We start from the raw sequence: 14,627 nt of genomic DNA, 5'->3' as shown, positions 1-14,627 counted from the left end.
TCTCCACCAACTCTCCCGTGCAGCGTTAATGTGAGGGAAAACTGTGGCATCACCATGGTGCAACTCTGACTTCCCCTCATCCCTGATCAGTTCTCAGACAGGTGTCAAAAGAAACATGATTTCAGGAAAAAAGGGCATTAAGATGTCAGTATAGAGACAAACTCAACTTAGACTGTGAGCACATCTGTATATTCTTGATTATCTTTTTAAGAAAACTAAAAGAAATATTCCTGAGTGCTCCACTGGAAATAGTCAGCAAATAAGATTCAGTGTTCATGGAAGAAACCTCTATTATCTCTGAAACAAGTTAGCATAGCACGGGCAGTCAGCAGCCAGTGCTGCATTTACACACTTAGAATGAGAAAAGGAAAACCTGAAATTTCAGGTGAAATTTGATTTCACCTGAAATCAAAACTACTTTTGATATCTTAAGGCAGATGCTGGGTCGTGGTCTGATGTGTTGTGGTTCAGAAATAAAATAGGTCTTTAAAAGGAACAACAGCTCTCTTTTCTCTGGAGGAGAAGTTCAGTGAATCCTTTCAATTTCCAAAGGCGTAGAGGTCAGACTGCCCCGTGCCCTCACTGTGTGCTTTCTGCATGAGGCTGAGATGACTTGTGTGATCTCATAGGCATGGGCTGCTTTAAAGACTGCTTTATGCAGTACATTCTGCCTGGAAAAGCAAACTTACTTTTAGTATTCCTTCACACATGATTTTGCACAGACGGCTTCCCAGGGAGTTGAACTCAGCCTGCACTGTGAATGGTTTGAAAAATGTCTATTATTTAAAAGTTTCATTGTTAGAACTAAACCCGAACTGTTAAGAAGGAGCCTCAGCCACAACCAAGAACAAGTTCAAACTCAACAAAAAGAATTGCTGGCCATCTCTCCCGTTCTTGTCTTTTAAAGCTACAATAACAACAGAAAAACAATAAAACACTTTCCAAGCTTGGGAGCACTTTAGCATCAGTCTTGCTGACAGGAGCACCTTCCTCAATTATATTTTCATCATCAGAGAAACTATGAGCCCACTGTAACTGGATAAAAGCCCTTCAAAATGAGAGCTTCCTTCAGTGTCTCACTCCCAATCAGAGGTGCTTCCACGTGGCAGCCTCCAGACCTCACAGTTTATAACAACACAATGACACTTAATGACATTTCTCATCGCATTTCTGTCTCACATGGGGAGTGCACCACTGGAGGGGATGCACTAGGCCATGTGTGAACTGACTGGAGAAGAACTGGAAATACGTCATCACTGTTTTGTTTAGAAAAGTACTTCTGACAAAAAATCACAGGTTTTTTGTGACTTCATAGAAAGATTTCTTTCAAAAATATGAAGTAAGACCTGCATAAAAACTTGAACAAGATAAGCATGATTTTCAGGTTAGTGAAAATCAAGCACATTAATAGACAGCTCCTGGTTTCTGCATACAGAGCTGATTTTCTCTCCGTTGTCTCACTTGAGGGAAATTGAGCAATAAATGATGGGAACCAGTGGAGAGCATCCTCCTTCCAGGGCTGCAAACTACATTTGTCTCAGTTGTGCACACAGTCTGCATTCACACTGTGGTGAGTGCTCACCTGTGAGTGTGCAGTTCAAGTGCTTGTCCGGATTTATTTCTTGGTTGTTAATGAGTATTCAGTTTAGTTGTTTACCTGAAATGCAAAAAGTAGAGATTGGAAGTTTATTGTCATGTGCAAAATTATTGAGGGTGCACTGGATAGATGCATAATGCAAGGGGCTTTGACTGGTTTGCCTACAGAGGAACCCACATTGGTGATTCTCTGAGCAGCAGCAGCAAAGCCTCACATGTGGAGGCTGACCAGATTGCAGAAGGGGAACAGGATACAAACAGTTTGAGGAGCTGCTTCACTGACATTTCCAACACTGTTTTGGTAAAGGCCTTCGCTAAGCACAGTGACCTGAGATAAGCACAGAGTCAAGTTTAACATGCCTGAGAGGAGGATCTGGAGAGGAGGATGTCAGAAGTGCTCCAGTGTTACCATGATGACTGGCTTCCCACTTGCCCCCCATTGTAGTTGCACTGCTTGGCACTGGAAGGCACCAGCCTGGAGCTCCGGCTGCAAGGCTCCGCCAAATGCAGGAAACAACAGACACCCAGAGACTGGTGAAGGGTCCTAAACCAACAGGCGGTACCACCCTCATTTGTAAATACAAGTCACCAAGCCCTGGCTTAGATGAGCCAGGATCCTGTTCACAGGACTACAGACTTCTATGGAATAGCCATGTTCTTCTTTCTTTTTTTCTTCCTATTATAAATTTTGCAAACAGATCACTTAACCCAGAGCAGAACAAAACCACGTGTAATTAGCTGTGAAGTAAGTGACACCATTCAATTCATGAGAATTTTGTTTTCTGCTTGCTCAGAAGCACAGCACTCAGCACAGGATATGATCTGCAGTAAGAAAGGAACACATCTGACACATTGGAGTCCTACTGGGATTTGGCAGTTTATTTCCATGAGCTGATTGTCAACAGTGGGGGAATTAATGACCACGTTATAAGCAGTGTGCATCTGCACACAAGCACTTATGTTTGGCATGTATAGTGTCACACGCGCAATGAAATTAATTACAGAATTATGTGCAATTATGGTTATAAGTGTAACACATTAAGCAGTCTCTTGCCAACTATTTAATGCACGTACTCTCAGTAAACTCATTTTTTTCAAGGATTCACAACTCTTTTCAAACATATACTTCAATTTAAGCAGTTCCTGGAGTTAAAGTGGTTGACTTGTGATTTATACTCTGCTGATGGGGACATTTTTTTTTTTATTTTCATGTCCTTTTAAACTGCTTATTGTAAAGATTTCTCCCCATTGCAGTGTTTCTTGTGCCACTTCTTCTTACTCTGTTCCCTCATTTTTTAACTGACTTTCCCTTTGTATTGTCCTGTCATTATACGTACCCAGAACAAACAAGGTATGGAACAGTGTCTGTGGCCTAGTATTGTTCCTGTGAGTGCTCAGATAAGAAGTGCAGAAGGCAAGCAGCACCCTCACCCAGCATCCCCATGTCTTATCAGTAAGATGAACAGTTACCTAGTTCAAACATACAGCCAAATTTTAAAAAGAATTTAGGTACAAAATTATACATGGCTGCTTAATACTGTTAGGATTTATGGGATGTCACTGGTTGTGCTACATCATCCAGCACAACTCTATCACACACAGCCGTCTGCCATTGGTTTGTGTCTTACTGTATTGTGGTTAGGATGGAGTAATTAAGGTGAATGGACCCAGGGTTCCAACACCCCCCAGGGGCAGCCCCAGGTCCTGCAAGAGCAGCTCCGGCCCTGCTGCAGCCCTCACCATGCCACTCACGTCACACTCTCAAAGAGCAGCTGCAATTCCAAGGAGGGTTATTTCATTTGGCACAGAATCTTTTTTAAATGGGTCGCTTCCCAGACTTATGCTGAACAGCAACGAGCAAAATTAACTTGTAGAATTGTGTGTAGAATTATCATGACCAGTGTTCTAGCTGTATCAGCCAGCAACTACATCCCTAAGATGCAATCGTTATTTCATTTTTGTAAGCCCCTTCCCCATTTTCAGATGTCACAGAATGACAGAATTGTAGGGGTTGGAAGGGACCTGCAGAGCTCATCGAATCCAGCTCCCCTGCAAAGCAGGCACTCTACAGCAGGCTGTACAGGTAGGCATCCAGATGGGTCTTGAATATCTCCAGAGAATGAGACTCCACAACTCCCCTGGGCAGCCTGTTCCAGTGCTCCATCACCCTCACTGTGAAGAAGTTCCTTTGTATATTGGTGTGGAACTTCCTGTGCTCCAGTTTGTGGCCATTTCCCCTTGTCCTGTCCACACAGACAAATGAAAAGATGGTGGCCATGTGCCTTTATCTCCCACACTTAAATGCTTATAAACATTAATCAGATCCCCTCTGAGTCTTCTTTTCTCAAGGCTGCACAGACCCAGGTCACCCATTTCCTCATAGGAGAGATGTTCCAGGCCCTTTATCATGTTTGTGGCCCTCAGCTGGACTCTTTCCAGACGATCCCTGTCTGTTTTGTACTGGCAGCCCAGAACTGGATACAGTACTCAAGAACCGGATACAGTACCATATACGTATTTTTTACTTCCATAACTCAACACAACCTTCTGTTTGGGAGACAAACAGCAACCTGTTTGTGATACACACCTGCAGTGTGTATCGGTGCTTTTGACTGAGTGAAAATTCTTACATTCAAAATATGATTGCCAAGAATATAAAAGGGATCTTAGGCAGCTTCTCTTCCCAGAGTTTCATCACTGGCTGCTGAGCTCATAGACAGAGCTGTGTTTGACGGGGGCAGTGCCTGAGCACTTCACACAAAGTGGCCAAGGAGCAGTGCTGCATTTCTGCATGGCTGCATTTCTGCATGGCTGCATGGCTGCCTTCAGTGCTGCAGGAGCTGTCAGTGCTGGTTGTCTCCTGGCAGTTGGAGGCATTTGGGCTCCCCAGGAGTAATTTTGCAGAAAGCCTATGAAAAGAGAAAAAGCAGTGTGTTTTTACAGACAGCCTTCTAGGGAGAACAAAGCGCTTCCCTTGATTTCTGCACATAATTTAGGGATAACTTAATTAGCTTCACTGAAGTCATGCTAATTTACCTTAGGTAAAAGTGATTCTCTTTCTCCTTTTGTGGAAAGGGAACCGTGTAAATTTCCTGATGTTAATTAAGACAGAAGCAGACTATACCTTCATGTATTCAGTGCAAAATAAGCAAGACTAGAACACAGCCCAAACTCCAGATTACAATCACTGGCATGGTCATCGTTTGGCACAGGCATCCGCAGCAGCTGGGATTTCTGCAGCTGGCTGATAGAACAGCATAAGGAGGAACGTGTTACAGAGGTGCTTGAGAACTGCGTGGGTTTCTTTCCATGAAAATATCAGAGATTTGGGAAAGCTTTTTTGAGGGGCAGGTGCTACAGAGAGCCACTGTGCCAGGACCGTGGGGAGCTGCGTGGTGGGGTCACCATAGGACATAGAAGGTTCCAAGTTGGAAGGGACCCACAGGGATCACACAGCACCACCCAGACCTGGTGTCAGAGTGGTGTCCCAACACTCCCTGAGCTCCGGCAGCTCGGGGCTGTGCCTGCTGCCCTGGAAGCTGTGCCATGCCCACCACCCTCTGGGGCACAGCCTTTCCCTCACCCCCACCTGCCCTCCCCTGACACAGCTCCATGTGTTCCCTCAGACCCTGTGGCTGTCAGAGAGCAGAGCTCAGTGCTACCCCTCCACTCTCTGTGAGGAGCTGCAGGGTGCCACGAGGAGCTGTAGGGATGCCATGGGGAGCTTTAGGCTGCCATGGAGCTGCATTCTGACATGAGGAGCTGCTATGAGGGAGTCATAGGGCTGCCTTGAGGGATAACTAAACACAAAGACTACTAATACATTTCTGTTATTGTTTCATCTGAGGATCTCTATAAAACAGTGTAAGAGATTATTCTTTCACACCATTGTCTCAAAGTTTGCTGAGGACACAGATGGACAAGTCCTGGTCAAGGGTTGAGAAATCCTTTGTCTAAATCATAGAATCATAGAATTACCCAGGTTGGAAAAGATCTTGAAGATCAAGTCCAACAGCAGCCTAACCATAGTACCCTAACCCTAACAACCCTCTGCTAAATCATATCCCTGAGCACCACATCCAAATGGCTCTTAAACACATCCAGGGATGGCGATTCAACCACCTCCCTGGGGAGCCTATTCCAGTATTTAACAACCTTTCTGTAAAGAAATGTTTCCTAATATCCAACCTAGGGACACATATGGACAAGTCCAGGCAAATCACGGTCAGAGCTGATGAAATATTTTGTGTGAAGATTTGCAGTCCAAGGGCAACGATAGAGAAAGAGATAAGCCACAGCTTAGTGGCTGGGAAGCAGTCTTTTCTCAAGGGAGATGCCATCTCGGGGGTTCTGCACATGGCTCTTACCCAAGTACCCAGGAATGCCACATTAGCAGAAGAAGGATAAAAAAGGGACCAATAAACATGACATCAGGTGCTTCACAACATGATTCCTGCATGGTGATAGACTCTCCTGAGCCTGCTACCTGAAACCTGCCCCTTCCTCTTGGGCCTGCTCTGTCTCTACCTGCTTGCTGCCTAAGGCCGGCCACTCTGCTGCTGCTCTTCCCTGCACTTTTGCCTTGGGGCATTGCAATGGCATGCAACAGAACACTGCTAGGTCTTGGTGGTAACTATCCCTGCTTTATGCAATTTTTGCTTCTTTCCTATATTTCCTATTGCCCTCTTTCCCTTCCCTATCACCCTAATTCATAATAGTTGCCAGTCCTCCCCTTCCCCATCTCCCTGATTAAGATTTGTAATAAGCTGGTTGGACCAACATTTGAACTCTTTGTTTCTTAATCTCACGTCAGGTATACATATATCAAAGAACCTCCTCTCCTTCCTATGAATTGGAGCAAGACAAACAGCGGTAATAAATAATGGTTTTCCTTATCAACATGTGTGGGATCGCAACCTTCCTTCCTTGCAATTACCCTAGAATAAAGATTTTCTGCTAACTCCAAGTGGGCCTCAGCGTGAGTTCCTCAGATCTGAACTTTACTTGAGGATAATCAGGGTTGTTTAATTTCTGAGCAGCAGCTTCACTGAGGTAATTGATTTGTTCTTGAAATCGTGGTTTCAGGGAAATGCTCTTTGTAATTTCCTCAGCTGATATTTCATGTTGTGTAAAATTGCAGCTGTCACACTGCTTTGTATCACAATATGGTTTTCAATGGAAACATATCACCAGCTACAAGTGATTGTTGAAGGAAGTTTAAAAAAGGCACAGAGAAAAAGAACCCTGGAACTGTGTATTCTTTGAAAAGCTATAGAAAAATTCATGGCAAAATACACTGAAGTCTATGGACAGCAACTGTACTAATCGCGGTGCATGAAAGTAATATTTTTTTGATGAATAATGTATGCAGAATGAAACTTATTCAGTACAGTTCATCCTTTAAACAATGCCTGCAAAGATATGACAAGCAGCTGGAGAGATCTTTGTGGTGTGTGTTAGCCATGAACACAAACTACCAGTAAGCTATTAGGGAAAGTGCAAATCGTCCTTTACCTTACAAAATCTGTGTATTACAGAAACACACAAAAGGCTTAACTGGAGCTCTGCTAGCCAAGCGATGGTACATATTTTCAACATCTATGCCCTTGTGCATTTTCAAAAACCTCCTAATTTGTAGCACTTAGAGACCAAGGCATGATGGGCAATGGGTGGAGTGAAGCAATGCTGCGTGAATGAGTATTGGCAGCTGGGTGAGAGGTGTAGAATGGGTATTTTATTCCTCTATCCAGTTGCCCTCTGGGATGCCAGGCCCTTGGCAGATGGACATGGAAGGACATAGAAGAGACAGAGGGCACAGCTGAAGTGAGGTACATTTTGAGCAGGCACAAGATGACGCTATTGGCGAGAGGATGGCCAGGCACTCTGCTGGAGACCAAGGAAGCTGTGGGTTCTCCATCCCCAGTCAGAGTCGGAGCTGGACTGGCCCAGGTCTGCAGTGGAAGCAAACCTCCAGGCTGGCCACATCTGAGCAGAGGACTGGAATTGCATTCTTCCAAAATTTGTCTAACATTTTTTTTGTGTGTGATTTGCTGTTCTTAAATATACGTATATATTACACATTTAATTATTGTGTATTTGTATACTTAGAATATATCATAGAATCACAGAACAGTTGTCTGGAGGGACCTTTCAAGATCATGTAATTCCAGCCCCTCCAGAATTGATTGCCATGTGCATACTAAATATGTATACATCAGCTATGTAGTTGCTCGTTTCTCAAAGGACACCATGAGTACTGAACTGAAAATCTATCTGTAAAATGGAAGTATGATTGAAAACCACACCAAGATATTTTGAATCCAGTGATGTTTCTTATAATAGAACTAAAAGAAATCAGGCTTGCATGTCACCCACAATCTAACAAAATGTGTTTCTATCACATAATCTCTAATTCTAGGGTTTGACCAGTTTCATTTTATTATTTCAGCTTCTGCTTTTAGCTGTAATGTTTTAAAACTTCCATTGGAGATCTCTTGGTTTGCTTCATTTCATCTCATTCTATTCCTCAGTTTTAGACAGTGACTATAGCAAAGAATGTTTCTGATTTTCCTGAAGAGTCGTCATTTACTCACAGTGATTTCTGACAAATGTTCTGTTGTACAGTTTCCTTTTTATGATGATTGCATGGAATGTGCATATCACCATTATTTCCTTTAAGCCATTTGGATGAAGATTTGCTTGTACATAGACAAAAGCTGTATACCTTGGTTTTCTGAGTTTTGGTTGCGTTTATCTTGCTTTATTTTTCCATTTAAGGATTACTCCATGTTTAACCAGCATGGAAATAGCACAGAATTTGGAGGTTTATTAATATCTATAATACAGAGCATTTGTGTCTGTCTCATGCATTGAATAAGACGATATAAATGGGAAAAGATAAATGACAGGATTTTACAACTGATGTAGCAGCTGTTTTTGTGATGGAAAGCAAAGCCATTTCAGTCACTCTTTAATATGATTGGGCGTAGCAAGGTTATGCACTTGAGGAAGAAGTGACAGAGGGAGCACTCTTAATAAGGGACAACTGAATTGTTGTGTACGAAAGAAGTGTGAAGCAGAAAGAGAGCAGTGAGACTGAGCCAGAGGAAAGCCTGGAGCCTGAACCTGTTGAGCGTTAAATCCCCTTCCCAGGAATGTGACTCATTTGTAGCAATCCATGTTCCAAATCAAACCATCAGCAGATACATCTGCCTTAATCAGGGAGTATCTTTTCCAGACATTTTCTGCACTAATGGGACACATTTTCTGTTCATATTTTGATGGACAGAACAGTGCAAAAAACAGTCATCCTAAGTGAATATTTATTGTTGTATCTGCCATTATTAAATGCCAAGCAGACATTATTTTACTGCTAGATTTTTAAAAAGATTCACAAACACTCTGCAGATTAATGCAATTCAAATATAGGTATTTCAAATGCATAGTGATATTCACAGTAATCAGTAGAAAAAAAAATCATATCAAGTCAAATCAAATCAAATCAAGCATTACTCCTCCGTTTTCACATACTGAGTTTCCTGGTAAGGCTTACAGCGTCAGGATACGATGAAATTCTTTAAAAGACCAAAATGAACAGCCACTTGTTTAATTGCTGTAGACTTTTATGCCAGGTTAGACCTATATTTGTTTCATCATATGGGAACAGTCCCATTCTATCCCAGACAGCCATTTTATTGTGAACATTGCTCTGCACTGCAAGACCACATCTATGCCAGAAGTACTTGTTTTCTTCCTACACATTAACTAACTTTGGTTGTTGAGCAGCATTGACACCAGAGGCTGTTGGGCTCCTTACCACAAAACCATTCCTCAAGAGAGGCTGAAATACAGTCTTACCCATCACTCTATGATACAGTGCACAGAGGGAGAGAACAAAGAGGGAGACAAGAAATTGAAAAAGAGAGCAAGAAAGAATATCCTCCATGTGATCTTCTGCTTTGTGTTGATTAATAGCATTGCTTGTTCTGCATGACAGTTACTCCCAGTGTGAACTGATAGATCATCCAGGGATCTTACCCAAGCCAGTTACCCATTAACTCGTAAACAAAGTATAAATATTAATTAATAATTCTTGGTTTTACAAAGTAAAGGACCCATTAAAATCAGGCAGCATGGAGATTTCATTTAGAAACACCTGCTGTCTCTCTGACTAGGCTCCCATAGGCAAGGTTCAGTGTGACGGCAGTGTCTTTTGAGGGTCGTTGGATGCCTGGGAAGCAGCAGCAGCACTTCTGTACCAAAGTGTTTCCCTTCCCCTATGCATATTTTAAATGAGGTGAACGTGCCCTGTCACTCACCAGCTCCATCAGCTCCTTATCTTAGCAGCTAATCTTGCTGCAGGTAGTAAAAAAAATTACTGCAAGCTATTAAGTTTCTACTAAAATGTCAAATTCTGTGGAGTCTTGAAAAGAAAATGAGTGTATAGTCCCATTCCAGCTAGACAGATTGAGTTTGGTGTCCACTATGAACTAAAAGATTCACTCTCCAGATTGGCTAATTCCTTGAGCATTAAATGCCCCAAGAAAGGGAGCAAACATACTATTAATAACTCTAATGGCTAAAAAGCATATTATTTTCAAGTGATTTGTTAATCAGCATGAGTTCTGCCTACAGCTATTGCAATCAGTCATCTTTCTCCAGTAGTAGCTAGTGTCTTAATAAGGAACAACAAGGGATTTGGAGGAGCTAAAATTGTTCAGGCTCGAAGGACGATAACAGAAATTATTAACCAACTTGGATAAAAGCCACCAAACAAGATGGGAATACTATTGGAAGGGCAGATTGTAAAGCCTCATTGGAAACAGATAGAGCCAAAGAATGAGTTTGTGAGAACGTCTGTTCCGAAGCTGCTTCCCTCTGATGAAATTCTCATCCATAGTTTAAAATGGGAAGAGGAATTTTCTTGCATAAGACATCAGTGACTCATGGCTGTGGCTGCAGAAGGGACCTTGGATTTCTGGTTGAGCCTGGGGTGATGAAGCTGAGCCTGGAGTCCCCTGCAGTGCCCTCAGAGCTGCCCGCCAGGCCTTGGTTGAGTTCTCAGCTAAGCAAACAAAATGATGATAATTTGTTCCTTAAAAAAAGAAGAAGAAAAGAAAAGGGAAAAAAAGAAAAAGAAAAAGAAAAAGGAAAAGAAAAAGAAAAAGAAAAAGAAAAAGAAAAAGAAAAAGAAAAAGAAAAAGAAAAAGAAAAAGAAAAAGAAAAAGAAAAAGAAAAAGAAAAAGAAAAAGAAAAAGAGAAAGAAAAGGAAAAAGGAAAAGGAAAAGGAAAAGAAAAAGAAAAAGAAAAAGAAAAAGAAAAAGAAAAAGAAAAAGAAAAAGAAAAAGAAAAAGAAAAAGAAAAAGAAAAAGAAAAAGAAAAAGAAAAAGAAAAAGAAAAGGAAAAAGAAAAAGAAAAAAAGAAAAGGAAGAAAAGAAAAAGAAAAAAAAGGAAAAGAGAAAAAAGAAAAGGAAAAGAAAAAGGGGGAAAAAAGGAAAAAATAAAGAAGGTTCTTTGCTGTTTATGCTTCTTTTTGTCCTTCAAAGCAAAAAATAAAAATAAAAATAAATAAAAAATTTGGGCTTGGCCCCAAAACTCCAGCATCCAGGAAGGGTTGTTATGACAGATGTGGTGAGCACCAGAATATCTGTGGGCAGGGGAAGTGAAACCATTGGAAGAAATTGCCCAGAAGTTGTCTAATTAAACAATTTGTGAAAACATTGTTGTCGTTGCCTCAGACAGCCTGGTTTGTGTGAGTAATTCAACGTTGTGTGAAGGCTGGATGAATGAATCTAATCTGTTTGAAGCTTCTGGCTTTATTGGTAACATTTTATAAATAAAATAGCAATACAGAGGGCTGTAGAATCCCAGTGCTCAGGTGGGATGCACATGATGAGATGCAGGTAGTGGACTGTAGAACACCTTCTGGGCAGGCACCCAGCACCCAAAGCACAGGGCTGAAGGACACAGCCCAGAACCAACGAGGCCACTTTGCAAAGCACAGATGGGCTTTCTAGGATGTATTTTTTTTTTCTCCTGCACTTTTTAATTACTTCTTAAATCTGGGATCTTTTTAAAGCAAGTCAGGAACATTGAATTACCATTTTAGGTTTTTTGTTTGTTTGTTTGTTTGTTCATTTGTTTGTTTAGAATTATTAAACTGTTTTTATTACATTTTCAGACTTTCTATGGAATAATAAAAATTAAAAAGCTTAGATTGAGAAACAACTCTACAACATTTATTAGATGACTGGCATCTATGAACATAAGATTTCTTCATGAAATTTTGTTAATGAACCCACAACAAGCAGGGGAGCATTTTGGTGCCCTGATGTACACAGGTGGTTTCCCAGCAGGTGGCCAGCACTGGCATTCCTGCAGTAATTGATTAGCTCAGGTGTACAAGTACAGCACTGATTGATTACCTATTAAATAACACTCCATTGCATTTCTTTCAATTATACAACACAGGATAGCTGTTGCCAGCCAAGAATTCCATGATATCAGACATATTGATGACTTATAATTGTTTATTTGCATTTGGAGCTGAGGACTTGGAGCAAACCTCTGTGAATGGCCACGAGGAGCACGTCTGTATCACACAGACAGTGTGCTGGGCTGGAGGACGAGGGCTTGGATGGGTCACTGGGCTTTGTGACAAAGTACTGTGAACAAAGGGGACAGTCCTCCTGAGCAGGGCTGAGCACAGGATCCTGCCCTGGGCTCCAGGTGGAGACACGGCAGCTCAGGACAGGCTCTAAGGAGGTGGTTCCAGTTGGGGAGGCCCTGCACTGCACACCCACCTGTTGATTTAATGCAGCTGAAAGCTGGCACTGCGCCTTGCATTGCTCGTGCAGTTTTAAACACACACAACTCCCAGATACTGGAATTTTACAAGGCCACATGCACATGTAAAGCAATCCTCTTGCTATTCTGAGGCAAAGGGAAGCTCTGTTCTAAAAATCTAACAGCTCTTTATGGCCATGCCTCTCATCTGATTGCTTTGCATCATTTCTGTGATCTCACTTCAGGATGCATTTTGGTTGGCTGTTTGTGAGAGCTTTTGTTAGTGGTGCTATTCTGGGACTGCATCCAACTTGCTCCTCATCAAGACCTCTGAGAGAAGTTTCCACATGAACCAAAGCCCTTAGAAGTCAGAAGTTTGAAGAGGAGATGCTGCAGCCAGTGAGCGGTGGGACATCCAGGGTCAGAACTATCATTACAGGTACAACAACAACTCCACTGCTGTTCCTACAGCCTAGACATGGCTGGGGGGGGGGGGGAGAGAAGGGTGGGGAAAGGGGGATCACACATGCCCCATTCTAGCAGCCCCACTATCTGTACCAGGTTGGCAGAGGCTTGAACCCCCTGAGCAGTGCTGGGTCTGCTGGCCTCTGACACACTCCTATCCAGGGCTGACCTCCAGAACAATTCGGCATGAACAGGGGCACCCAGAGCATCAGCAACATAACGAGAGGAGGGGTTGTTCTACACATGCTTCTTTTTCTGAAGAAATCTTTTCGCCATCATCTCCCAGTGTGCTTTTTTTTTCCCCGCAAAGCTGTGATCAAAGTCTTCAAACATATGGCTCCATGGCAAGGCAAGGATTTCCACAAGCTCCTGGACTCATCCTACCGCTCCAGACATCAGCTTCTTGGGCAGTCATACACATGGCTGGGATCCTTTGGGCTGTTTCTACAGAAGGTTGCAGCACTACATTACAGAGCCGAACCACTGCCTTAGGAAAACTATTCAGCAGAAGCAGCTAACTAGTGATAGGATGAGAAGTAATGGCTTCAAAGGTGTGCCAGAGGAAGATTTAACAGCCCTACAAAGTCCATCCTCCTGAAGATAAGAACAGGGGAGAGACCTGAAGAACATTCAGAGCCATACCAGGACTGCATGGTGCAGTGCAGCACAGTCAGGGCGCTCAGCATGGCCACAGTCATTGGGCAATTCCCAGCCCCAGCACCAAGGACTCAGGCTGTGCTGGTGCTACAGAGTCATGAGAGAAGCACTGCAACAGTGGGAGCTCTGCACAGGGGCTGTGCTGAGGGGTGGGCTGTAGGAATGCAGGAGTCATGCAGCCGCAACATGTGTTGGTAGCCATGGCAGGGGGGGATTTGATTCTGCCAGAAGCATCATAGCAGGGTACAGCTCAGGTATGAGGAGACAACAAGGTGTGTGCTGCAGAAGACTGCAAGAGTAAGAATTCATGAGTAGCCATAGTTATACATCTTGCTGAACAGATTCATTTCCCAATTTTAAAATGGCATTTGTTTTGTCATGTTTCTCATCACCATTAGTGCATAATGGGACACTGTGCATCAGTTTAAATGAATTCATAATGTGTGCTGTAGCAAGTCTATTGAATAGGAGATAAATAGGTGATTATTCTGACTCTGCTCTGATGAATGGGATTACTTATGGAGTTATGTGCCACTTCCACAACCTCTTATGGAGAGAGATACCATAAATCAGAGCAGACTGGGTGACCCATTAGATGTCATAGCCAAAAAAGAGGAGGACTGACTACAAGAAGTAAACCAGAAAGGACTGACAATGCTAGATGCCAGCTAGCACAGATCAAAGAAGACTGATGAAATGTGAAGACATAATGTGGAGACTTGGGTGACCAGGACCCTCTTAAGGGAGTAATGTAAGGATGCAATGAGAAAAGGAAAGAAATGAAGGACTTGAGACTGGTACAAGGCAAGCTTTAGGAGAGTCATGGGCACATTCACAGGAAGGTGCATCCTTCCAGCATTTCCCTCTGGGCTTGAGGGAAATGAAATTAATGGTGGGGAAAGGAAGGGAAAGAGCAGGGAGATGCCGTAATATGTATGTTCACTTTTACACAAAGGTAGAAGAAATGAATTAGTGAGAATTTAGCAATGATATCTAGAAAGTTAGAAGGTAAATGATGTGAAGTGGCCACAGATGTATGATTATTTCCTGAGGACATCAGCTGAATGGATGATGGATATTGTTGCCCAACATTTAAAGAGGGGATGCAGGCTGTAAGAAACACA

General features: G+C 42.6%; 1 long non-coding RNA gene across 1 annotated transcript in view; it reads right to left on the bottom strand.

Moving 5' to 3' along the window:
• Positions 1-2,454: 2,454 nt before the first annotated feature.
• LOC146758567 (uncharacterized) overlaps positions 2,455-14,627 on the bottom strand; it is a 35,948-nt gene continuing 23,775 nt past the window's right edge. The window contains exon 5 of the long non-coding RNA XR_014934015.1: positions 2,455-4,505. This is a non-coding gene — a long non-coding RNA (uncharacterized LOC146758567). The remainder of the gene's footprint in view (positions 4,506-14,627) is intronic.

The sequence above is a fragment of the Coturnix japonica genome, chromosome 13 (genome assembly GCF_054131305.1).
Source record: "Coturnix japonica strain WE chromosome 13, WE-NBRP24, whole genome shotgun sequence".
Lineage (NCBI taxonomy): Eukaryota > Metazoa > Chordata > Aves > Galliformes > Phasianidae > Coturnix > Coturnix japonica.
Note: the sequence above shows the minus strand (reverse complement) of the source record. Positions and strands in the feature narration are given on the sequence as shown.